Here is a 25,574-nt window from a genome sequence, read left to right as displayed (position 1 = left end):
AATAAAATCTCTGCCTGCTTCGTTCAGTCAATAATATCTGATATGACACGTCGAATATGGTTCATTTGCAATATTCGGAGATTTTCTGAACTCAGAAACGTATCATCTGTTAGTTTCCAGTATTTTTCTTTCCTTTTTTAATTGTCAGACCAAATTTTAATTGTTAAGGTTATATCGTTATATAATATTCGAATGAATTTAATGAAATAAAAAAAAAATGGAAATTTGTAACATTTATAAATATTATATATTATTGTAAATATATTTATATTATTATGAATCTTATTTCATAATCGCGGGAAATGTCTGTAAGCGTCGGCGCATGCGCGCGGGATACGTGCGCGCGCACCTGACGCGACCGCCATGTTCGAAAATCGCGCATAGAAAACAGGAACGTGCTTTGATTACTGAAAAGAGATCTCCAACAATCCAGTAGAAATCTGTCTTTCATTTTCTCCCTTCATTTTTCATTATTCTCTGCTGACTTTCCACGCTTTAATAACCTCATTATTAAACACGAGGATCAGAATGTACATATTAAACAACGCTATTTGTCTACATAAGTTTTTATCGCTTTTCTGTTATAGGTAGCCGTCCAATAGCGGTGCTTCCAGGCGTTCATTCGTCGACACAGCCTACGGTAAGAAAACCAATTTTTCGTAATACAGTTAGTTAGATCTCTCTACGCATAAAGCGTAATCGTAAAGCTTGGTTAATAGTAATAAAAGTGACTTGGCGTATAACACGAACAGATGCATTTATAATTAAATCGAGTTGAAGAATTTGAACACAAACGGTTCATTTTGCGTGTTCGTTGTCTGTTTTATTATAAATTGTAATCTTTTCTCCTATTGCATTAATAATTTGTTAAATAATTGTTCGCTTGTCGTTAGTTATCATACGTTTAGTTTTTGAACTAAATAAAATTGAATAACCATGAATGTACAGTCTGGAAAATTGTCAGACTTTCTATTTTTTAATCAATCAAATTTTGTCGATGACGTTTTACGTTTCAATTTCCTGTCGAGTCTCGAATCTTAAAAAATTCCTCAAGCTTGCGAAAACCATAAAAGAAACACTGGTCGGTATACGGGATTCGTCGCTTGAACTTCGCGCGAAAGTAACTTTTCAAACGTTAAAAGGTCTTTTCGTTTGTCGGAACAAGAAAGCAAGATTGGATCGTAAAAATTTGAAGACCGTAGCCGAGTCGTGTAACTCCGTAGTAACTTTCCTTTGGGTACCTAACATAGTTTCCGAGTGCCCGAAAAAATTACTTAACGTGAAGTCCACCTAATCGTCGTTTCAAAACCGATTTACTCTTCAATCACGAGAAAGAAGAAAGATCTCGAAAACCGCTTGCCATCTATGTCGATTCAGTATTCAGACGAACATTACAAATACAAGGGTTCACGGGGAAATATCAGTTTTAACAAATTTTTAGTTCAGTATGTTTTTTTTTTCTCTCGCACACCATTGTGCGCGCCCTTTGTCACGAGCGCGCGCGTTGCGAATAAAAATTTCCCGAGTCTCGCGTGAGTTTTATTTTCGAATTTTCGATATTTTAGTTTCATTCAAAAGCAAAATTAATATTTGTTCTAAAAGTACAGTTATTTTCTACGCTATATGTATTATATATATATATTTTTCAGAAAATATGTATATATATATATATTTTTTAAAAAATATGTATATATGTATATTTTTTAGAAAATGCATATATGTATGTGTACAGGATGTTTCGTAACTTGTACGCCTAAAAATATTTTTCAAAAAATATGTGTATATATATATTTTTTAGAAAATGCATATATGTATATATACAGGGTGTTTCGTAACTTGTGGGTGTTTCGTAAATTGTACGCCTAAAAATAATGAAAAAAAAGTATAGAAATAAAAAGTACAGAAAAGTATATAAATATATCTCCTATCTGTTATATACTCGAAAAAAAAAAAAAATAATTTCTCGTTCACCGAGATAAAAAATGATCCCCCATTTTAGCCTTTCGAAATTAACCGATAGAGCCTCGAATGAGATTGCTTGTTGATAACCCACCGCGGCGGTAGCGAGAAAGAATCGAGGAATCGGTCTTAACGCGAGCAGCTCGTTTCGTGGGCGAACCTATCCGAATAAGGGTGGATGCTCGACAGGAGGGAAGGAAATTGCTCGAACAAATTGAAAAGCGTGGACGCCTCCATTAGGCCGAACGAGCCGCGCTTGATTTCACGGACCGTCGGAATTATACTTTCAAAGTGCTTTAGAAGGCCAGGTGCCTTCGCCTCGAAACTGAAATCCCTTCGTTTCGATCTCACGTCAGCAATATGTGAGATCCACATTTCTTCCACACTTTTTCTGTTCCTTTTTTCCATAATAACACTTTCGTTTTTCGAACAACACGTGTATAGAAGACTGTCCCACTTTCATTGGGGAAGAAGAACAGCTTCGCGAAAATACAATTTGAGCCTCTTCTCTATTTCGAGAGAATTTACAGAGGGAAATCTGTGTTAGGTGTTTGAAACAACACAGTTAGTTGGTCAGTTCAAGTATGTTTGATTAGTTAATTAATTAAGCATTTAAGTGCAAATAATCAGTTGTCATTGTGTTTCAATAATTACAGGTTGATTTTTGGATATCGTTCGAGACGATCGTGTGAATTATTTGGTTAGTTAAAGTGTATTTGTGTAAGTGTATGTATTGAGATTATTTAAATTCGAAAAAAAAAAGGAAAAATCGATTTTTTGAAAATTTCACACTGTCCTGACTGTCTTAAAACGTATGTAAGTGTTTCGGTGCTGGCTGGCGTGTGTGTCGCGTGCATGTACGTATGTAATCGGGGAAGTTAGCAAACAACCGCGGGTTCAACATCGATTACCACTTTACGCAGCGACTGGACTAGCGTCGATGATGCTTATTCGTTTGGTACACAAGCTTTGGTTAAACGAGACACGAGTGTGGCTCGCGGAAAGTGGATTGGCCAACACGGAAACAGTGCCTCTTTGTTTTTCGTACTTCCGTGCTGGCGACTAGCTGCGTCGCCGTTGGAAAGTGTCCGAGCTGCCGGTGAAAATGTACATACACACACCGGCTTTGAAAGAACGACGAAGGCCAGTTCGGTTGAACACGGAGCCGCGTGTGTTTCTCCTTTCTGATCGCCTTTGACTTCGATTTTTTTCAATTTTTTCGGCGATTAATTCACAGATGGTCGTTGTTGTGCGTCTGGCAGATCTCATTTTTGTAATTTTTCAACAGAGGTTCTAGTGAAGTTAGATAATTTAATAGTTTTTGGTTTCTCGACTTTTCAGGATCTATTTTTCAGTTCGTTCAGGTTTTTTCAGTTCGTTAACTTTTTTTTCTTTTAATTTTTCAAATGATGCAATGACGATTTGTTGCTGGTTTAGTTTACTTTAGTCTTTTTTTTCTTTTAAGAGCAATTGTTTAGAGGATTTCAGCGATGATTTGCACTTAGATCTGTCAGATTAAATGTTTTAATTCCTTAGAGGGCACAGTGATGATTTACTGTTAGATCTAGTTTACAGGTTAGTTTGTTAAATATAGAAAGAATTTTTGAGGGGATTGCAGTAGTAATCTGTTTCCAGGGTTTGTTCGGTTGAATTCTTTTAATTTTTCAGGATCTATTTTCAGGTCATATCCAACTCTTTTAGATGTAACGACGATTTACTATTGGTTTAGTTTTTTAATTTCTTTCAAAAAAGATTTTTTATCTTAAAAGATTATATCTTTTATCTTAAAAGATACGAAGAATTTTTAATTTCTTAAAAGATGACTTACCGTTAGATTTGATTAGTACAAGTTTCTAACTTTCCATGGTTTAGTGACGATTGTTCGATTTTTGTCTCAAAATTGCAATATTCTCTCAGTTTTAAGTATATTTAGATATAATCCAGGCAAAACAAATAAATTTATTACTTATTATCGTTAATATTAAATTTATTAATATTATTTGTTATTTGTTAATAATAAATTTATTACTTCTCAATAATTTCTATCCAGTGATGTCATACCGGCGAGTTCAAAAGCGACGAGTTATTGTATACGGCCCGGTCACTCGTTACGGTCCGCAATCAGTTGCCAGCGCAAGAGGTTAAGTAGCAAGTTCCCTGACAGATTTCCAGTCCCTCTTTCTTTCTCTCTCTGTCTCTTCCTCGTCGTTTAAACTTCCATTGTTTCCTGTTCAAACGTCAGTAAATAACAAGCATTCAAAGTATGGTTACACAGTTTCACAGTGCATTAACCCCTTTTGGTTTCAGCCCGTTTGACTTCCGATTAAATTATTCAATTCCTGGAATGTTTCTTTCACTTTGACATTACGATCGAAGCACAGTAGGTAGAACGTCGATTATCCAAAACAGGGTCGATCATTCGAATTTCGACTATTCGAATACGTTTAAATTACGCGTCGAGCAATGTTTATATTTTTAAACACTCATTCTTTCCTCAAACACTCCATTTTAGTGCCTTATCTGAGCGAGACTGTCTTTCATTCGTATCATGAGGATATTGTCGAGAGAAAAATAGGTGGTAACTGAGATTGAAAGATAAATTAAGTATTATTCAACGTTTGAAAAAAAGAAGCGAAGACACGCGTGATTTAGTCGTAGAGTATAACATTAGAGAAAATGTACGATCAGCCACGTCACGAAATAGCGAATCGATATTATTAAAATTTCAAAGTAGCTTCGACAATGAGTGAAATTGTCATCGGTACAGAAGCTTGAAAATAGCGAATGATGATAATTAGATCGAGCTGTGTACGTGCAAATGGATCTTGCATTAATTCGAGAGGAAGCACTTGAATTGCATACTAGGTGAAGAGATAATGAAAACTTTACAGTGTCTGCTCATTGTTAGACATGTATACTTTCACGTAATAAACATACGTACTTGAGAACTGTTTAATTTCTAGCTGATTTATGACACGATCACAAATTTGATTCTTCCGAATCGATTGTTCGATACGGATTTGTTTTCGAATTAATTCGAATAATCGACGTTCCACTGTATAAGATTTCTATGAGAAACATCGAAAGTGTAAAAAGTAAAATTTTAAAAGTCATTGGAAATAACTCTCTAAAAATACAAAATTTACGAAATTTTCATGGGAAATTAAGTTTTAGAAAATTTTAGAAAATTATAATTAAGTTAGAGTAACACTTAAATGTAATAAATTAATTTACGTGGTCCACATATGTATTTTTCATCAAAATTTCTCTTTGGTGGGAAGAATATCAAAATCCACTATAACTTTGATTTAACACAATTCTGCGTATTTATTTTATGGAATTTTCTTTGTTATTTCAAAATTTTATCTAGGACATTTCTAACCCATTGATGTTGAAAGAGATAATTATAACTAGATTGTTATGCAACTTAATTCATTCAAAATAATCAGAACTGAAATTTGAATAGGAATTCGCTTCATGTTCGTTTGCTAAATATTGTAATTAAAAATTTATAATATTATTTATAATATAATATAATATAATATATATTTATAATATAATATAATATTATAATATATTTATAATATAATATAATATTATAATATATTTATAATATAATATAATAATATATTTATAATATAATATAATAATATATTTATAATATAATATAATAATATATTTATAATATAAAATAAAAATTTATAATATTATAATTAAATGAATATAAATTTTCTAGACATTTCCTTTTCTTTTGCATGTTGCATGCTTCGCGTGCATTTCTTACAGAATTTCCGCGAATGCGTAAACACCCGCGAGACAAATTATAGGAAATCACGTTACTGTGGTTCGTTATTTTTAACTCTCTGTGAGCAGAATTTCGTTTACTTGTTTTGTAGTTATGATATTTACCTCGAATGTTCGCTTCAACCAAATTTGCGCGTCTGTTTATACGTTAAACGCGAGTTTCAGTGTAGCAGATGAGCGTGGATTCGTGAGAGTGGGAAGCGAACGAGCATTTGTTTGTTTGGTGTATAAGCGCGGTTGTAACAATAAAGTAATATAAGCGGACAGAATAAAATTTTCATAATGTGGATGTGTGGAGTGCAATATGTAACTTCCAACTTACTGCATTATCGTTGCAGTAGGCGAAGGGAACTTCTTAGTTAGGGAATGTTAACCAACGTAATGGCAGAACATGATATTTGTTTCACATTTATGTTTACATTTTTTTAGTTTTTACTACTTGATAAGAATTTTGAATGAAATGGTTAATTATATAATTAATATGTTATATAAATTAATATATAAATTAATGTATTAATATATATTAATATATATATAAATTAATGTATAATAAATTAATGTATTAATTATATAATATATATAATGATTTACATTTTTTCAGTTTTATTTCTCGATAAGAATTTGAAATGAAAGGATTAATCACGTAATAAGGAATGGTGTACATTTTATGTCTCGATTTTGAATGAAATGGTTAATTATATAATTAATATATTATTATATAAATTAATATATAAATATATTAACATACAATATTAATATATTAATTATATAATAAGGGATGGTTTACAATTCCTCAGTTTTATTTCTCGATAAGAATTTCAAATGAAAGGATTAATTAATAAAGGATAATATACGATGGTTTACATTTTCTCAGTTTTATTTCTCGATGAGAATTTCGAGTGAAAGGGTTAATCACGTAATAAGTACGTAGTGGTATTCACATTTCTCGATTTCGAACGAAAGGGTTAACAAAGGTACGACTTGAATTTCCTCGGTGTTGCTATATTATTTCTCGATAAGAATTTCGAATGGAAATGAGTTAATTATATAATAAGGGACGGTTTACATTTTCTCGGCTTTATTTCCCGATAGGAATCTTGAATGAAAGGGTTGATTATATAATATTGTATAATAGGAAGGGACGAAAACGCGTTGATTCGATGCTGGCGCCCGATAGGGGATGATTATTCCCGAGATATATATCGACTGGTGACGATGGAAAGGGACGATAACGGCGATGGACGGTAACGATGATTCCCGGCTTGGAAATAATTATCCACGAGGCGTGTCGAAATGGACAAATGGTTCATCGAGTATGGAAACTCTCGAGCAGAGTCGTGCACTTAATTGGAGCACATATTAATTACGCAATTTCCATCGGAGGATTATATCGTTGTTCTATTCGCTGGACTTCAGGCTTCCCCCGTTTGTCCCGAGGGGAAGTCGCGTACATTTCCGGTTTCGCGTCGAGCCTCCCGCGATTCCAAACATTTTTGTGCCTTTCAGGGATCGATGATTGGAATTTTTGTTCAAATTACGTGAAGGTGTTTCGATGGTGGTTTTTTTTTTTTTTTTTTTTTACCTTTAGTAGTTTGAAAGCTTACGGAGTAAGCAGTGACTTTGAAAATATTTGAGCTTTGTACGTTTTATTTCGAAATATTAGAAATTTAGAAATATAAAGATAATGATTTCAGATAATGTCGTGTTTCTTTGCTCGTCAAAAAAATATTTGCATTTGCTGTCGAAGTAAAATCAAGATAAAACAAAAAGCATTTTCGAATACTTGGGGGCAAGAAAGAAAAGTTGTAATTATATATAATTTTTTACGAAATAATGCAATGAAGTAACACAGTTTTATTTACAATAAAATATAATTTTTACCATATTTTTACAATATTTTTCAGTATTTACAAATATAATTTTACAATATTTACAATATTTTTCAATATTTACAATAAAATATAATTTTTTAAAAGAAAAGCTTCTGTCGATGTCATTCTTAAAAAAATTCAAAATTAAACTTAGGACTTCAATATACTTGAAATTAAACTTAAAACTAATTAAAGCTCTCAAATAAACTTAAAATTAAACTTAAAAATCATTAAGCGGCAAATTCTCAAAATGAAATGAAAAACACTTGAAGGGTTAATACTAGAACGACGAAGCACGAAAATTTATTTCGGGGAAATGAAAAGAATTGTAAGGAACAGTACGCAATGTGGAGTATGAGATGCAGATTTTCGAAAAAATATATAAATATAAATGTATAAAATATCCATGAAGAAATTAGAAACTGTTCATTCCTAGTACCTCTTAGTTAGCTCTTATTGGCGTTGAAATAAATTTCAACGAGTGCCTCGTCGCTGGTTCTCCGCGATCGACTATAACCTAAAAACCGCCGAAAAGTAGAACGTCGTCTTATCCGTAGACATTCTTTACGAAAAGCGAGAAGATACGTAAGAAACGGCGAAGGAAGCTTATACTGCCATTTATCTAGCGAAAGAAGGGATCTGCGGTTATCGACGCCAGCGAGGACGAGGAGAAAAGACAACGTTCAGTTAGACTTTTGTAGATTTTTATATAAATTTTATGTATAAATCGGCAGTTCAATTGTTCACGAGTTTAACTGTAATGCACGAGAAGTATACGTTCATCAAGTTCAGCGTACATTTGATATAGGAAAGGTTCGATGTTCAAGTTTTGCGAAATTCGAAAATAAAAACACCTGCATTCATTAGGTTTGTAGAAGTTTGGAACAACTGGAAGGTTCGAAACATTTCACAAATGGCACTCGAATCTTGAAAATTGAAATTTCACGGATGATTTGTATTTTGATTCATTTTTTTCGAGGAAAAGCATACAGATCCCAGATTTTAGAAGGAGAGACCCAAATGAGAAGCTTCGAGCTCGTGCACGAGAGTGATACAGCTTGTGAAAGTGTTGTACGCGTGTGATCTCGTTTGAAAGGAGATTTTCCTACTTTTTAGCTCTCGTACGTGCGCGTGATTCTCAAATGTTTGGAGATTCGCACATATTAACTTAGCCATGCACACATGTTCAGCCTTGGAGATTCGAACTTATTTGTAAAGCAATTCATCTCCGTTTCACTAGCGTTGGAAATATATCCGCGTCACACTTGGAAGTTTTGACGTGTACATTTTCGTGAAACATACGAAATTATCTCATTTAGGTTTGAAGCTGAAGGTATCAGTGAAAAATACTCGCGAAGGGATTTCAAATTATTTCAACGATTTAACCTCTTGCGCTAGAATGACGTATAGATATATTTAAGTATAACCGAGGCAGAGCAAATAATAGACTTGTTACCTCTCAATCATTTCTGTCCAGCGATGTCGTACCGACGAGTTCGACGAGAAAGCGACGAATTATCGTATACGGCCCCGGTCGCTCGTTATGGTCCGCAATCCGGTTGCCAGCGCAGCTTTGTTCAAAAGTTCGAAATTATTTACGAGCCTGTTCAAATTCATTGTACTTGAGGGTATCGTTTTCATGAAACACTCTAAACTGTCCTACTTAGAATTGAGTGTGCTTGAAAATACCACAAAGTCGAGTCGAAACTTTAAATCAAGGTTCATTTCAGATCAGAGGTTCGAACCTCACTTTGTGAGGTAGTATTTGCTAGTATTCGAGAATCTGTTATACTCGAAAGTACTGTTTCCATGAAACACTCTAAACTATACTGTTATAATACGCTAAATGCACTATCCCATTGTAATACACTTGGAAATACCACTGAAAATACTCACGAAGTATTCGAATTCAACGATCAGAGAATTCAAACATTCTTGTGAGATATTGATGATATTGAAAGATTTTATCACGAAAAAAAGTCGTAAACTATCTTCCTTGGATTTAACCATCGGTGATATTTCGTGAAAAGATATTCAGATCTGTTCAAATTTCGAACTCACACACATCCACGCGAAACATTCGAATCCTGCTGCCTGTTACATTCGTATCCAACTGTACATTAAAGATTGGTGAAATATTCGAGCTGCCGTCTCTTCCAGCCAAAGGTTCGATGATTTCTCGTCGGTTCAGGTAGGGCTCAGGAATCGACGTTCCGCAAAATAGTTCCACAAGGTGGCCCCTGCACAACGGCCTATTTTCCGTATTTTCACTCTCGTCCTCGTCCCGCGCGCAGCTTTTGTTGCTCCCTTTTCATCGCCCCGGCCGTGGATTCAGGTCAGCTCCGGTCGTTGCTTTTACACCGACGACCCTCCGCCCCCATCGAGCCGCCCCCGCGCGCGCACATACACACACCATTTATATATATATATATATATAAATGTACATATACGTATATACACACAGGCAAACCACCTGCATATATTCGTATATAGGTGATATATATATATATATATATATATATAAAGAGAGAAAGAGAGAGAGAGTCATCAGGCCACGCTGCTCGATCCGAGACGGCGTACCAGTCCACGAAAATTGCCGGAAACGTGCTACTTCGTTGGGAATAATTGCCACCGACTCTCCGGCCGTCGATGAAAGATCGATTCCCACCTCCGCCCGTTTGTACGAAACGTTATATGGATACTCCGGCCGATGGAAAAATAAATCAACGTCTTTGATTGAGTTTTGCCTGATCGGTGTTCGGCCGTTTGTTCGACGATGATGCCGGCCGCACGTTTTGCGGTCTCCACTTTCAACTGTACTCTGCGGTCTCGTGTTTTTCCAAGCAACTTCAAGCCACCTCTTCCCACCTTCCGACTGTGAAAGTAGGATTTGGTGGCGGAGTAGAGAGATGATATTTAAGGGGGCGGTTTAAGAAAGTTATTAAGAATATTTCGTAAAGGCATAGTGTGAGAAAAGTACATAATTGATTGACACGAGCTTTTGCTTTTGGTTTTATTTTCACGCATCGTGAAAGGCAACATTGAAAAAGGAAGAAACTTTTTTTTTACATTGCCTATCACCAACATTTTCATTCCCGTGAAAATTATGAGAATGGCAGCTTTGACGTATCGAGTTTATGACAAAGATTTGACTACGTTTTTTTGTTTATGCTTTTCGAAATTGTTAAGAATTTTAAAAACGTTCGATCGTCAATCCCTAGTAAATGTTACACTAAAGACAGTTTCACAGTGATCGGTCCTTGCATTTTTCTAAGAACCTAGTTTCGAGACGCGTTTAAAGTTTCAGAACGTCGTTTTTCACATGTATCCTTTACTTACGTTATTTACTTACACATCGCGGCTCACAGTTCTTACAATTCACAACTAAATTGAATCCAAGTCCCCTGATATTCGATACGCCAAAAGGTGATATTTGATTCGCGCGATTTACACTTTATAATACTGCTTTAAAGTTGTAAACAGCAATGCAAATTCAATTATTCTGTATCCGCGGATTTATCATTACACCCCCCCAAAATAAATCAGTTTGAAGGCTAGAACCTTCTGTATATCTTATTTCTAACACTCTGAAACTACTATTTAAGATACAAAACAAAACAAAAGAAAATCGATTTTTTTGAAAATTTAAAACTGTCCTGACCCCTTTGAAGATTTACATTGGAATTTCAGCGATTGCGAACTGGAATACATGCAGATTGCGAGGCGTCGTTCGGTTCGTGTAATCGATGATCGGCAAACTTTTGGTAAATTGGTTTTTATTACGTTGTCCCTTCGCGAGGGGATTTGTCTATCTTCGTTGGAAATTCGGTGACATATAACAGGGTAAAGTTACATCGTGATATTGATTTAAATCTGCTAATCCAAATACGCGATTTAGATCTTTAGTTGGGTTAAGATTCCTAAAATCGTTAAATCGTCGATTTGACCTTTACACTTTTGCATTAAACTACAGTTTATGGCCATTTACGGGCCACTACAGATTACTTTATTACTTTTTTCTTCTTTCAACGTTTCACTTGTTTTCTCGTGGAATTTCGCGACTTGACACGTCGTGGGAAAGCCTTTTCAATTTTCCATTAACGAGTTATCTCTGGTTGAAAGGTTGAAAGTACAGGCCAAAGTACGTTACTCTCTCTATACAATATTCTGATGTATTCGCAGTTAATAGTGAGTTGAGAATCTTGTTGCAAATTATTTGCAACAATATATCACAGATGTGAAAATAAAAGAGACCAACTGATAATTGATAATGACTTTGTCGAACTGAGTCAAATGTGTCGAAAATTACTCCTGATTCACTTATACCTAATATTATACATGATGTACGAAAGAGACAAACCTATGAAAAAGCGTGTGTAGTACCACGTCACCAAGAGCTTGCGGTGTCACAGTTTAAGCACGTGGTAAGAAGTACACTCCTGAAATTTGTCCCCGATGTTTTCGTAGCGTACATTATGAAATTTGGTGTTTACACGTGCAAGGATGCCTATCAGATCCGAATCAGGGTACTCGTCGCAACGTAATTCTTTTCGTACAACGTAAAGCTGTCAATTCACCAGGCGAACGATCAATTTTTCATCATCGTCAACGATGATGGATTTTCGGACCTATTTTTTCCTCCCCTGGCTATTTTTTCTTTTCCGAGCCTTCCTATTAGAGCAGAAAAGATCGATAACGGGGGGAGGGGGGAGGGTGGAGAGGGTGGCATTCTGTTCGCCATTCTTTCGTACGTATTAGAGCATGTGGCAGGTGGTAGAGGCTGGGGGGGGGGGAGAGGAAGGTTCGGGTGATCGCGTTGAGAAATTTAATGAAACCTAATGAAAGGAGGAGGGGGAGGGGGTTGACGGGTATATTAAAGGTGCAAGTTCAATCTTCCGCTGGGTACGTTCCCTCCTGTGATGTAAGAATCGCGCGATGCCAGGATTTCGAGGTTATTGGTTCGATGCTCGGGAAAAAATTCTGAGTCGGTCGGTAAAGGGGGGAGGGCAGGACAGTTTGACGGGCCTAAAAGTTACGAATGCTTTGGATGGTGAAACAAAAGTACATATTTGATTGACATGAGCCATTGCGGTTTACTTGAACGCATTGTGAACTATAAAGAGCAACATTGAAAGGAACAAACAGAGAGCACTTATTTATTAACACTTTTTAACGGCATCCTTTTACATAACTCTTTGTTTACATTTGTCTGTCAGGGTGTGCATGATTCCGGCCAAACAGGATTAGCAGAAAATGTTCCGAAGTAAACAATATTCTCCAGGGATTGACGATGCAACATTTTCATTTCTGTAAAAATTATGAAAAATAGTGGTATATTTGTTTCTGACGTGTCGAATTTTTGTGCCAAAAGTTTCTACAGCTTTTCGTTTATATTTTTCGAGATTGTTAGGAATTAAAAAAACGTTCGATCGTCAATCCCTAGTAAATGTTACGTACCGGGTGACCACAGTGATCAGTTGGTTAGGTTTCGAGATATCTTGCACACCGTTTCTAAAAACCTAGCTTCGAGAGAAACGCGTTGAAAACAGGTGAAATTTTATAAATTTCCCAGTCGCCTGATTATCCCGCGCGTGGTGATAACAGCCAATTGCAATTTGTCACAATTGAACAACCCGTTGATGTTGTTAAGTATATCCTTGAGAAGATTGATTAAATTTTATAAATTATGAGTTGAGGTATTTCACGCCGTAGGCGACGCTATAACATCCTGTTACAATTTGTCAGTTGTTAATTCGCTGATGTTATTGGAGATATCGTCGGAAAGATTGATTGAATTTTATAAATTACGTGTCGCCTGATTATCTCGCGCGAAGTGACGTCATAACTTCCTGCGACAATTTGTCGATTGCTAATTGGCCGAAATAATTCTTTTGGAACTATTTTAACCGATCGCGAGCCTTTCTCCAAATTTGTAATTCGTTGGCGACGAAACAGGAAGAAATCTGTTTTTTTTTTTTTTTGTATCCAACGTTCGTGATCTCGTTGAAAATCTATATCAGCGTGTGCTACGTTATAATTGCTCTATCACGGTCATGAAATCAAGGTTCTTTTATACCGCTAATAAAATATAAAGTTTTTTGAAGTAAGAGATTTCAGCAGCAAAGAAGCAACTCATGTTTCACTTGTTTCTTTATTATTTACAAGCAATGTAATTCATTGGAACGTATAGAATAAATAATAGGGTTAATAAATATTACGGGACACGACATAATATTAGAAGTATCGAAATACTCTTGCTTGTTAATAATATATATAGTTAATATATATATAATAAAGTAATAGTAAATAATTAATAATAAATAATAGTATAATAGTATAATAATATAATAATAATAAATAGTATAATAATATAATAATAATAAATAGTATAATAGTATAATAATATAATAAAAATAATAGTATAATAGTATAATAATATAATAAAAATAATAGTATAATAGTATAATAATGATAATAATAACGAATAGTATAATAATAGTATAATAGTATAATAATGATAATAATGATAATAATAATAAATAGTATAATAATAGTATAATAGTGTAATAATGGTAATAATAATAAATAGTATAATAATAATAATAATAATAATAATAAATAGTACAATAATAGTATAATAGGATAATAATGATAATAATAATAAATAGTACAATAATAGTATAATAGTATAATAATGATAATAATAATAAATAGTACAATAATAGTATAATAGTATAATAATGACAATAATAAACGATAATGATATGATAGTATAATAATAACAAATGATAATATGTCAGTAACTGATAATTAAGAGAAACAGATCTGCGGAGCTAAGAAATTAATGTCAATTTTGACAAAGAGAAAGGTCGCTAGCTTCGTTGTTTGTAAAAAAGAAGAATCTGAAATCGAGTAATTTTGGTAATTTTAGCGTCGACGGTATAAAAAAATTGAGAGAACACGAGTGCACACGCCATTAATAATTAAATTTCACGATATATATATATCTCCCCCCCTCCGTAATATCCCGTCGATTATTTCATCGTAATTGCTGTTGAAAGCAACGTGATGAATGACTGAAGTTAATCCGAAATAATCGACGGAACATTACGGGGGGGAAATATACTAAATTGTACAACAAATCGGTGAAACGTTCGGCGGATATTTTTCTTTCATTTCCAACCATCCACCTTCGGTCTCTTTTCTCTTTTTTCTTTTCTTTTCTTTTTTTTTTTTTTTTGTCCCTCGTCCCGTCTCCGCTCAATTTTTCTCACCGAAACTCGTTTAACCGCGAAACGACGAAACAGACACGAGTCCCGAGCGGTGTTTTCGCAGCCGGGTCGAACCGGTGGCTCGTTTATAACGACGAGAGCGTTATTCAGAGGGAGGCGGGCGAATATATTTTGTGTTTGTTCGTTAAATCGAGTCGTTCTGATCTCCATTTTGTTACCGAGTCCCCGGGGCAAAGCCGCGTAATTACCACAGGTTAGAACGTGCCTCTGTTAACACTCATAAAGGCAATTTGCCTTAAAGGAGGCGAAATTGCCAGTTCGGAAGCCGTTCGACGATTAATCGTTGTATTCGTCGTGTCACGAGGTCACGAATAAAATCATTGGGGAAATGATCTTGTCCGAGACAACATGTTTTGAAAAAAATGATCTTACTCGACTGAATGTTATTGTTTTGAAATTATTCCAGTATTCTAAGTATTCCAAGTATATCAAGTGTTCTGCTTGAAATTAGTTTATTTGAAATGACTTTGAATGGATGATATCTAATTTTCGAGAAAGTATGTACACGTGTCTCTCCAAGCTGTGTAACTCTCGTGTCAAGAAATCTCTTCTTACAAATGTGCTCTTCTTCTTACATTTAGAAATTATTCGAGGTGATTCTACGGGACTATACAAGAAAACAGCTGATTCTTTTTGTACCAATTTTCATCAATTTATATTTCTGTCGTTTCGACAGGCGTATCTGTTCAAAGGATGATCCGACAAATGAAAAAAAGAAAGCTTTCAGAATTTGACAATCAGATATGTGGATTCTGTATATCCAGAAGATACAAATTATTACACCTTCAGCTTCAATGCTGTTTCTTATAACATTGATATTATGTTATATGTTTGTCTTTCTTGTAATATAGACATTACATTATAACACATTATTTATTATAATATAATAATAGTATAATAGTATAATAATAGTATAATAATATAATAATAGTATTATACTTATAGTTTATTATAATATAATAATAGTATAATAATATATATTATAATGTAATGTCTATATTGCAAGAAATATAATATAATATAATATAATACAATATAGTATAATATAGTACAATATAGTATAATATAGTATAATATAATATAATATAATATAATATAATACAGTATAATACAATATAATACAATATAGTACAATATAATATAGTATAATATAGTATAATATAATATAATATAATATAATATAATATAATACAATATAGTATAATATAATATAATATAATATAATATAATATAATATAATATATTGATATAAGAAACATACTATAATATAATATATTATATATATCATATGATATTATAGACTATTTTGTTATTTGGGATTAATGACACGATTTAAGTTGAAGTTGCAGACACACCCCTTTGTCTCGACAAATCTACCCTCGTGTAATTTCAATTCCCCAAAGTCTTCGAAAGATAACGCATGTTCCGATAACGTCGATATTTGCGAATATCCGCGAAATTTCGACGTTATCTTTGTTCGAGTAAACGCATTTTTACCAAGAGGATGAGAGTAGAAGGGAGAACAGTGCCCCTTCCTCCCCCTCGCGAATGTTACGAACCTCAATGTCATTTCGCTCTTGAAAAATATTTGTCTTACCACCGGAAACTTATCATCCACCGTGAACGTGGTTGAAAGTTACGCTCGATCGGCCGCTACTCGTTGTCGTTTCGATGTCGGAACGATCGAATTTTTATCGGTAAGAGAATTCCGCGAGTGAAGTGGAGAATGGAAGGCGAGACAGCTGAAAGTGCGTGCGGATCTTCGGGATTGGTCTTCATCTGTTCACGTCGACGCGAGTGGCAGACCGGTCGGTTGTCTGATCAGTCGAAATGGCGCGTAACCGGAGGCGAAAAATGGCTCTTCATCTCTCTTTCTGCGGCGAGGAATGATGCAGCAAGAGAGAGAGAGAGAGAGAGAGAGAGAGAACAGACGATATAAATTCTCGATCGTTTCCTCTGTTTCTAACAATTTTTCATCGTTTCTTTTATCCCTCTCTTTCTCTTTCGGGGCAATAAAAATTAACGTATTGCTCGATGGGCAATTTTTGAACGTCTTTCGCGTGAAAACACGAGTTAACTCTATAAACTAGTGGTAGCTAGTATGGTTGGTATTATTACCTGCGTTGCAAGTGGCGAATATTCAAGAGTTTTTTAAAAAAATATTCTAATTCTCGGACAAATATTCTGTCATAATTGATACTATATTATGTTGAAAATAAATACATTTTATTATATTGTAGATATATATATTATAATATATATAAATATATATATAATATTTATATTATATCATATTATATAAAAATACATTATATTACAAATAAAGACGCACGATCAAAAAGTGTGACAAAATTTTTGAAGATTCATCGTGTTAGAACTGAAATAGAAGAAATATATTTTCCATCCTTCCAATTTTCTTTTAACTGGATTCCACGTAGAATTAACTCGTCGAATCGATCTACAATGTATCAATGATCAGAACTATAATGTTCATAATAATTCTTCAAATGCGTGTCCCTAAGAAGATCCTTAGATCGTAATTTGTAATTCTTCAGTGAAATAGCATAGGTTGTATAATTTAAACTGTCGTCTCAAATAATCACACATCTAACCATCGTACTACGATTACAATCGATTAAAACAGTACGACCTTCTACAAATATTTTCCTTAAAAAAAAAATATAAAAAATTATTTGCGAAAGAAATTTTCCAATTTAAGAGAAGAAAGAACTGCGAACAGAGGTCGAACGAACGAACGAACGATCGTCCACGAGGGAAGGGGGAAGAACACGCGTGATAAAACACAAAGGGAAAACGAGGAGGGTAAACGAAAAAAAGAGGGTAAGAAATGGTTTCAATTGCAAGTGAGGAAAAAAAATGGCTGGGTCGTTGGAAAATCGTAGGATAAAGTTTCATAAATCGACGAGCCGGGGGGAGTTGGGGGGCGGCGGGACTATTCGGGACTCTTAGGGATTCCCTGTCACGGGAACGTTTCTTGCAGCGGTCGAAAGAATTAATCACTTGTCAGGCGCAGTGCTCTTCCTGCACGTGGACTCTCGTGGAGATTCGATTTTTTTTCCCTTTTTTTCTCTTTTTCCTTTTTTCATCCGTGACTCGCGGGAATAATTGGCCCCTGGCTCTGTCCAGTTTGTTTTATTGGCCCGAGAGGGGCAAAGGTTCAAAGACCTCCATCCAGAAGGGACAAAGGGGGAGTGAAAATTTCGTCGCGTCTCTCCCGAATTTAATCTCCTGCGCTGGAATGACGTGCCACGCACGTCGAGGATTTTTCGTCTCAAAATTGCAATATCTTCTCAGTTTTAAGTATATTTGCGTATAACGGCAAAGCAAATAATTTATTACTTTATTACTTCAATTTATTACTTTTCAATAATTTCTATCCAGTGAGTTCCACCGGCGAGTTCAAAAAGAAAACAAGTTATCGTATACGGCTCGGTCACTCGTTATGGTCCGCAATCAGTTGCCAGCGCAAGTGGTTAACCTCTGCCACGCACGTCGAGGATTTTTTCTCCCAAAATTGCAATATTTCCTCAATTTTAAGTATATTGGAGTATAAGGACAAAGCAAGTAATAAATTTATTATTTCTTAATAATTTCTATCTATCTACAGTGATATCATATCGACTAGTTCAAAAAGAAAGCGACGATTTATTGTATACGGTTTGGTCACTCGTTATGGTCCGCAATCAGTGGTTAACCTCTTACGCTGGAATGACGTGCCACGCACGTCGAGGATTTTTTGTCCCAAAATTGCAATATTTTCTCAATTTTAAGTATATTGGAGTATAAGGGCAAAGCAAGTAATAAATTTATTACTTCTCAATAATTTCTATCCAGTGATATTCATACCGGCGAGTTCAAAAAGAAAGCGACGAATTTTTGTACACGGTTCGGTCACTCNGTTATGGTCCGCAATCAGTTGCCAGCGCAAGTGGTTAACCTCTGCACGTCGAGGATTTTTTGTTCCAAAATTGCAATATTTTCTCAACTTTAAGTATATTGGAGTATAAGGGCAAAGCAAGTAATAAATTTACTATTTCTCAATAATTTCTGTCCAATGATATACTGGCGAGTTCAAAAGGAAAAGAAAGCGACGATTTTATTGTATACGGCTCGGTCACTCGTTATGGTCCGCAATCAGTTGCCAGCGCAAGTGGTTAACCTCTGCACGTCGAGGATTTTTTGTTCCAAAATTGCAATATAGTCTCAGTTTCAAGTATATTTAAGTATAAGGACAAAACAAACACTAAATTTATTACTTCTCAATAATTTCTATCCAGTGATATCATACCGGCGAGTTCAAAAGGAAAGCGACGAATTTTTGTACACGGTTCGGTCACTCGTTATGGTCCGCAGTCAGTTGCCAGCGCAATTGGTTAAATCGCGATTCTTCCCCCATCCCGAACGGAAATAATTTGCCTGACGTTCGATCGCGTGCATCGAGGCGCGAATAATTTGCGAAATTATAACGCGGCTCGATCGATATCGAGCCGTGGCTGAAATTCACCTGGCAGGTCGAAAGTTTCTATTCCCCGGTCCCGGTTTGTCTATCAGGGGAGTTTCTAATAGAGATCGCGGTTTTCGACGTGCGCGCGTCTGACACGTTAACGTGTATCAAACCCTTTTAGGCAGTTTAGAATATGCCAAAGGTCTCAGCGATTCATATAGAACGAACAGACGTGCGATGAATTATTAAAAGTGATTTAAACGCGTGATTTTGACGCGCTGTAGAAAATATTTCATCCTCTTTGACTCTCGAACGGGTGAACCAGTTATTTTATTCATTATGTTCATTTTCATTATGGGATTATCTGTATATAATTGGCTCGAAGGGTTGAGGAATTGAGAATTCTGAATACTAAGTTCTTAATACTAAAACTACCGATGATTAACACGTAAAATCTCTGAGAATAAAATGATAAAAAAATAGAATGGAATATTCGAGTTTTTATTTATTTACTTTTGTGAAAAAATTTCACTTGTATGAAACATACAATAAACATTATAAATTTGTCATTTTGACCATTTTGGTAGGCTTGGCGTTAATATCTTTAGTTCTTCAGTCACAGAAAATTCCCGGATATTATAGATGAATGAATTTTTAGTTTGACAGAAAATTGATGAAGAATGCCCCTGTCTTCCTATTTTCGATTCTCTCATGCTTCTTTGTTGTTTGAGCAAACAGCTGAATTTAATTGATAACCTCCTCTCATAAATAAACGAAATTCCAGAGGCTCAAACTAGCTATTTACTTCAACTCAAAATCCGACGACTAATAATCGTTATAATTATATATATTTAATTATTATAATATTAAATATGTAATAATTATTATATATTATAAAATACTATATATTATTTAATTACAATATATTTATTTTAATTATTTCAATAATATATATTATTAATAATAATATTAATATATAATATTATATAATATTATATATTATTTAATTATCTCTGTATCTTGAGATCAATCAAGCGAGAGAGTGTATATTTAAATACGCATAAACAGAAACGGTCGTACGTCAAAAATTGTGAAACAAAAGTATTACGAAACTACCGTTCGGATTCGTTTGACACATGCGAGATAGTTTTCTTTAAAATGGATGAAACGAGGGTGAACGTTTTTGCTGGTCGCAGGGAAACGATGGAAACGATTTGTCGAACAGAAGAACCAACCGGCGGTGTGGATGGTGATTTAAAAGTCGAAGCCCGGTGATCCTTTTAACGCAGGAGGGAATCGTTCGAGGTCGCATGAATTCAGGATGGCAATGGTTGAGCAGGTCATAATTATTTCATGGGTGTCCAAAGTACGGATCTTTCTTCGATCGTTCTCTCTCTCTCTCTCTCTCTCTCTCTTTTTTCTGGACATCCTTTATCCCTTTACTTTCTTGACGAAAGCCCTCGGTTTTTCGAGAGTTCTCGAACGAGCTCAGGGAATCGATTTATCGTAATCAGAATATATTGGAAATTTATTCGACGCCGATTGCCCCTGATATCCCAACGTGGCGGGGGAGGGGGAGGGGGGGAGGCTGCATTACTTTCGGTTTATCGATTTTATTAAAATTTCGATAACCGATGGAGCCTCAATTTCTATTTTTACAGAAACACCTCGCTGCTGCGATTAATCTTGCGTTAAAACGCGCTCAATTCGATAATTGAATAAGTTGAATAAGTTGGCATTTACATACATTTAAACATGGCGGAAGTTTAATCGCACGTTTAATATCTGAAAGGGTGTTAAGCAATCCTGATGCTGAAACCAAGGCCGATGCTTAAACATTCTCCGGTTTAAATAGTTTAATAAAGAGATGACTGAATATCTCAACAGGGAATCCCACACCACTCTAATATCTCGTTCATAAATTATCTTCCTTATTTAAAATGAAAAGTCGCTGAAAGCAACGAGTAAATATCTCCTTTTTCTCGGAGAAAGGAGGACTATTCCCGCTTTTCTATTTCCTCGTTGAAAAATATATATAATATTTCCAATATTGATGTTAAATTATATCAAATATAATCAGTTATTTTCAATGGTAATTAAATTTAATTGTATTGAAATTTAATATTGAATTACAGTGTGTAATATTTTATTATACAATATTTTCTTTATATATAAAATATTGTATATTTATATTATATTTTGTAATATTGTACATTATAAAATAATATAATTAAATATTTTATATTTATATTATATTTTATTGTATATTTTATATTTATATATAAAACATTGTTTAATAAGATATTACATATTATACAATATATTCTCTATAGTCTTACAATATTCATTGTATTTAATTATATTTATTTATAATTAATACTATTTATGATAAATATAATTAAATACAATAAATATAATAATTGTATATAATTATATTTATTTTTTTATATAATTATATACAATTACATACAATTGTATATAATATACAATTGTAATTATATACAATTATTCTAATTATATTCAATTTTTTATATAATTATATACAATTTATATAATTATATTTATATTTGTACTTGTATTGTACTTAATTTGTATTTTGGTACTTTATTGTATCTAATTATACAATATTATACAATATTTTCTTTATATTTTTGCAATATTTATTGTATATTTTTACAATATACAATATTTTCATTGAAAAATATATTTCATTTTATATATAATATGTTTATTATACATTGTATTATAATGTATATATAAAATATTATATTGCATTAATATTCATATCCTATTATATAATATATACATACATATATATATATCTCTAATATTGATGTAAAATTATATATATATATATATAATGTAATATAATGGTCTAATGTAATATATACGTATATAACAATATAATGTAATATATATTGAGATTGATTGAGATATGCATAAGTAAGTGCCAAGTAGAATTCCCGTGCCTGTGTTTCGCTTGTATTTCGACCGAAATAATGGGACATTTCCATGGTACGTCGCGTCGCGAGGACCGGAAGTCAGGCGAAGAGGAAGAGGAAGAGGACTCGGCCGTATTCGGCGCCGAAGCCGCCTTTCTCGAGCCAGCTTCACCCCGCTTTTCGCCCCCCGCTATCGGAAGAAACAGCGGAATCGAAATTAGAACGAGGCTGGCTCCCGGTGTTCTCCGGGCCGGCGCTAAAATTACCTGGGAGGAACGGCGGCGAGCTATCGACCTGCACTAACAATTATTTCGTTCCCTTTTATCGGAAACTTCGTAATTGACGAGAACGAGCAGCGAAGAAGCAAAACTGACTTCTGGCCTTCCCTCCTCGACGCGAGCGGCCGGACGCGCGTTGAACACGTGTACTCGTAAAACGATTATTGCAATGAAACTGTCGCGATATTTAGCGAGCCGGTGGATTGAGGATTACGTGTTTAGCATCAGTGTTCGATATTTCCAATTCCGAGCTACGAATGCAATGGCCATCGAATGGAAATCGCACTCGGTGTTTCAGTATTTCGCGTAATTTTCGTCTGAACGACGAGTGTGGGGGCAATTACAGTGGGGAGGAAGGAGATTAAAGTGGTACGTCGAAGGGAAAGCATCAATTTTGCAGAAGGTATTTGCTCATTTTGCGGATATAATAATAGCAAGAAAAAAAAAGAAATACGTAGGAAATGTGAAGCTCTCGAGGAATGTATTGATTCCAGTGTTAATATTTATACTGGAAATAGACATTTGAATACACGTGACGTTACTGAAAATTAAAGTGATATGTCGTACAGAAGGCATTGTACTGCTGAATAGTAAAAATAGGAAATTCGCGACAGTTCTGAGACGTGTGTTAATTCTAGTGTTGTTATTCACGACGGTACGTGACGTTATTAAAAATTAAAGGCGATACATTAAACAAAAAGCATTAATTTTCTGGTTAAGTATCAGCGGCGCAATATCAATAATAGAATACGAGACTCTGGGGAGATAAGTTTAATAGCAGTAATATTTATATACTGTAACTGGAGAGATAAGTTTAATAGTATTGATATTTATATATTGTAAACAGGTTTCTGACCAATGTGATAACTATTAAAAATTTTAATAGAACGATAAACGGATGTTGTTTTATGTGTGTCAAACAGTGTTCATTTTACGAGAAGTATTTACAATAATAATACTTCTTTAATAAAATAAATATAAAATGGGAAATTCTCGGTATATAATTAATTAATTAATTAATTTCGATAATTTCAGTGTTAATATTTATGCGCTACGGATAACTTTCTGGCCAACGTGATATTATTAAAAATTAAACTTATATGTTATATTAATGATCATATTTTTATATTTTCATATGTATAAAATATACTTAATTTTTATATATTTAATATATATAAAATATATTTAATTTTTATTATTTAATATTTTATCACAGTAATTAATATAATTTATAATATAATTTAACCAATATAATTTTCATATATTTAATATTTTAATATAGTAACTAACACAATGAAAAATATGAAAAATATGATACGCTTCTCGAGACGTATATTAAATCCACTGTTAATATTTATACATTGAAGATAATTTAGCAATATATGAAACAGACAGCATCGATCTTGTTAAATGCACTTGCAATATGTAAAAATGTAAAAAAAAAAATATAAAAAAACACAAAGTGAAAGTATAAAAATATAATGTGAGAGAAATGACAAAAAATATAAAGTGTGAAACTCTCGGCATGCATTGATCCTAATGTTAACACGTAACGCAAAGCTGCAAACAGCTTCCTGATCAAACTGATCTTTCTTTCAAGGCGTTGACGACAATTTCGAGGTAATTGCGCTTTTTAATGATCTCTCTTCGTAGAGGATATTTCACGAAAGGATACACCGCGGTTACGTTCCCTACGCGTGAATCCGACGAAGTTGTTTTGCAAAGGAGTTTCCATCTGTGTGTGTGTTTGTAAGTTTAGTTCCAGCCCGCTTGGAGTTAATTCCGTGGTGAGAGGCTGTGTACGTACAGTGTTAATAGGGTGCGTTAATTACGCGACGGACGCTCGAATAACTGTGCGCAATTACGCGGTTAATCCTTCTCTCTGTCCGCTTCTTTTTCACGATTATCTCGCTCTTCTCGTTCAATTTCCTCCTCCCCCTCCCTCTCCGTTTCTTCTCACTCCTTCTGTAGAATCTACTTTTACTTTCCTCTCTTTCTCTCTCTCCCTTTCGCTGTGTAATTTTTTTTTTTCACACGCGTCCCTCTTCCGTTTCGTTTTTCAGATCTGTTTTTCGCCATCGGTGTTTTCTTCTTTTTTCTTTTTCTTTTTTTTTTTTTTTTAACGCTTTCAAAGGCTTTTTACGCGGAGCCTCCCTTTGCGAAAAAAGAGTCTCTCACTCTCTCTTCATTTAATTTATTTTTGTCACAATCTCTCGTCACCACCTTATTAATGTTTCTTTTTTTAATCCTCATTCTCTGCTTCCTTCTCCCTTGTTCTTTTTTTTCTTCGCCCGCGTTTCCCTCGCTTAGGTGGCGTTAAATTTTCGCTTTTTATTATTTTCACTCAAGGTCCCCGGTATACGTACGTATGTATATTTCCAAAGTATATTTCCCGCGGTTGACAGGGGGAGAAAACGAGCTGTCCCGGGGTAGTAGTCCCGAGATTTCTCATCCAGAAAACAGTCATCCTAATTCACTCTACCTCTGAAATCGGCGATCCTTCCCCGTTTCTCGCCATTTAGGAAATACAAATCTCTTTCCTTTAACAATCTCTCTACACTTCATCCTTTTGTCTTTCTAGCTAATTTCCTTTCATTCGACTCGCTCATTAGTTCCAAAATACAATATTGTTTTTAATTTAATTTAATTTTTATCTTTATTTTTATTTTATCTGTATTTTACATTTATTTTTGTTTTATTTTATCCTTTAATTTCATTTAATTTCGTTTTATTATTATTACCTTATTTTACTTTATTATTATTATCGGTTAATTTACGCTTTATTATTATTATTATTATTATTGATTATTTTATTCCTTAATTTCATTTAATTCTATGCTATTATTATCATCGATTTGAAATTTGCCGACTGTTTTCCTTATTTGTCGATTATCTTTTTCCTCGGTTGCTCAGTTCAGCTGCTTCTATCGTCACTTTTATTCTCCTCCCCATTCGTTCCCTAA

General features: G+C 34.1%; 1 protein-coding gene across 4 annotated transcripts in view; it reads left to right on the top strand.

Moving 5' to 3' along the window:
• The first annotated feature begins 586 nt into the window (after positions 1-586).
• LOC122534470 (acetylcholine receptor subunit alpha-like) overlaps positions 587-25,574 on the top strand; it is a 126,081-nt gene continuing 101,093 nt past the window's right edge. For all 4 annotated transcript variants that reach the window (XM_043665121.1, XM_043665120.1, XM_043665117.1 and 1 more), the window contains exon 1: positions 587-640. The gene's annotated coding sequence lies outside the window, so the exon portion shown is untranslated. The remainder of the gene's footprint in view (positions 641-25,574) is intronic.

The sequence above is a fragment of the Frieseomelitta varia genome, unplaced genomic scaffold, assembly GCF_011392965.1.
Source record: "Frieseomelitta varia isolate USP_RPSP 00005682 unplaced genomic scaffold, Fvar_1.2 scaffold_60, whole genome shotgun sequence".
NCBI classification, from domain to species: Eukaryota; Metazoa; Arthropoda; class Insecta; order Hymenoptera; family Apidae; genus Frieseomelitta; species Frieseomelitta varia.
The sequence above is the reverse complement of the archived record's forward strand: the minus strand, read 5'-3'. Positions and strand labels throughout refer to the sequence as shown.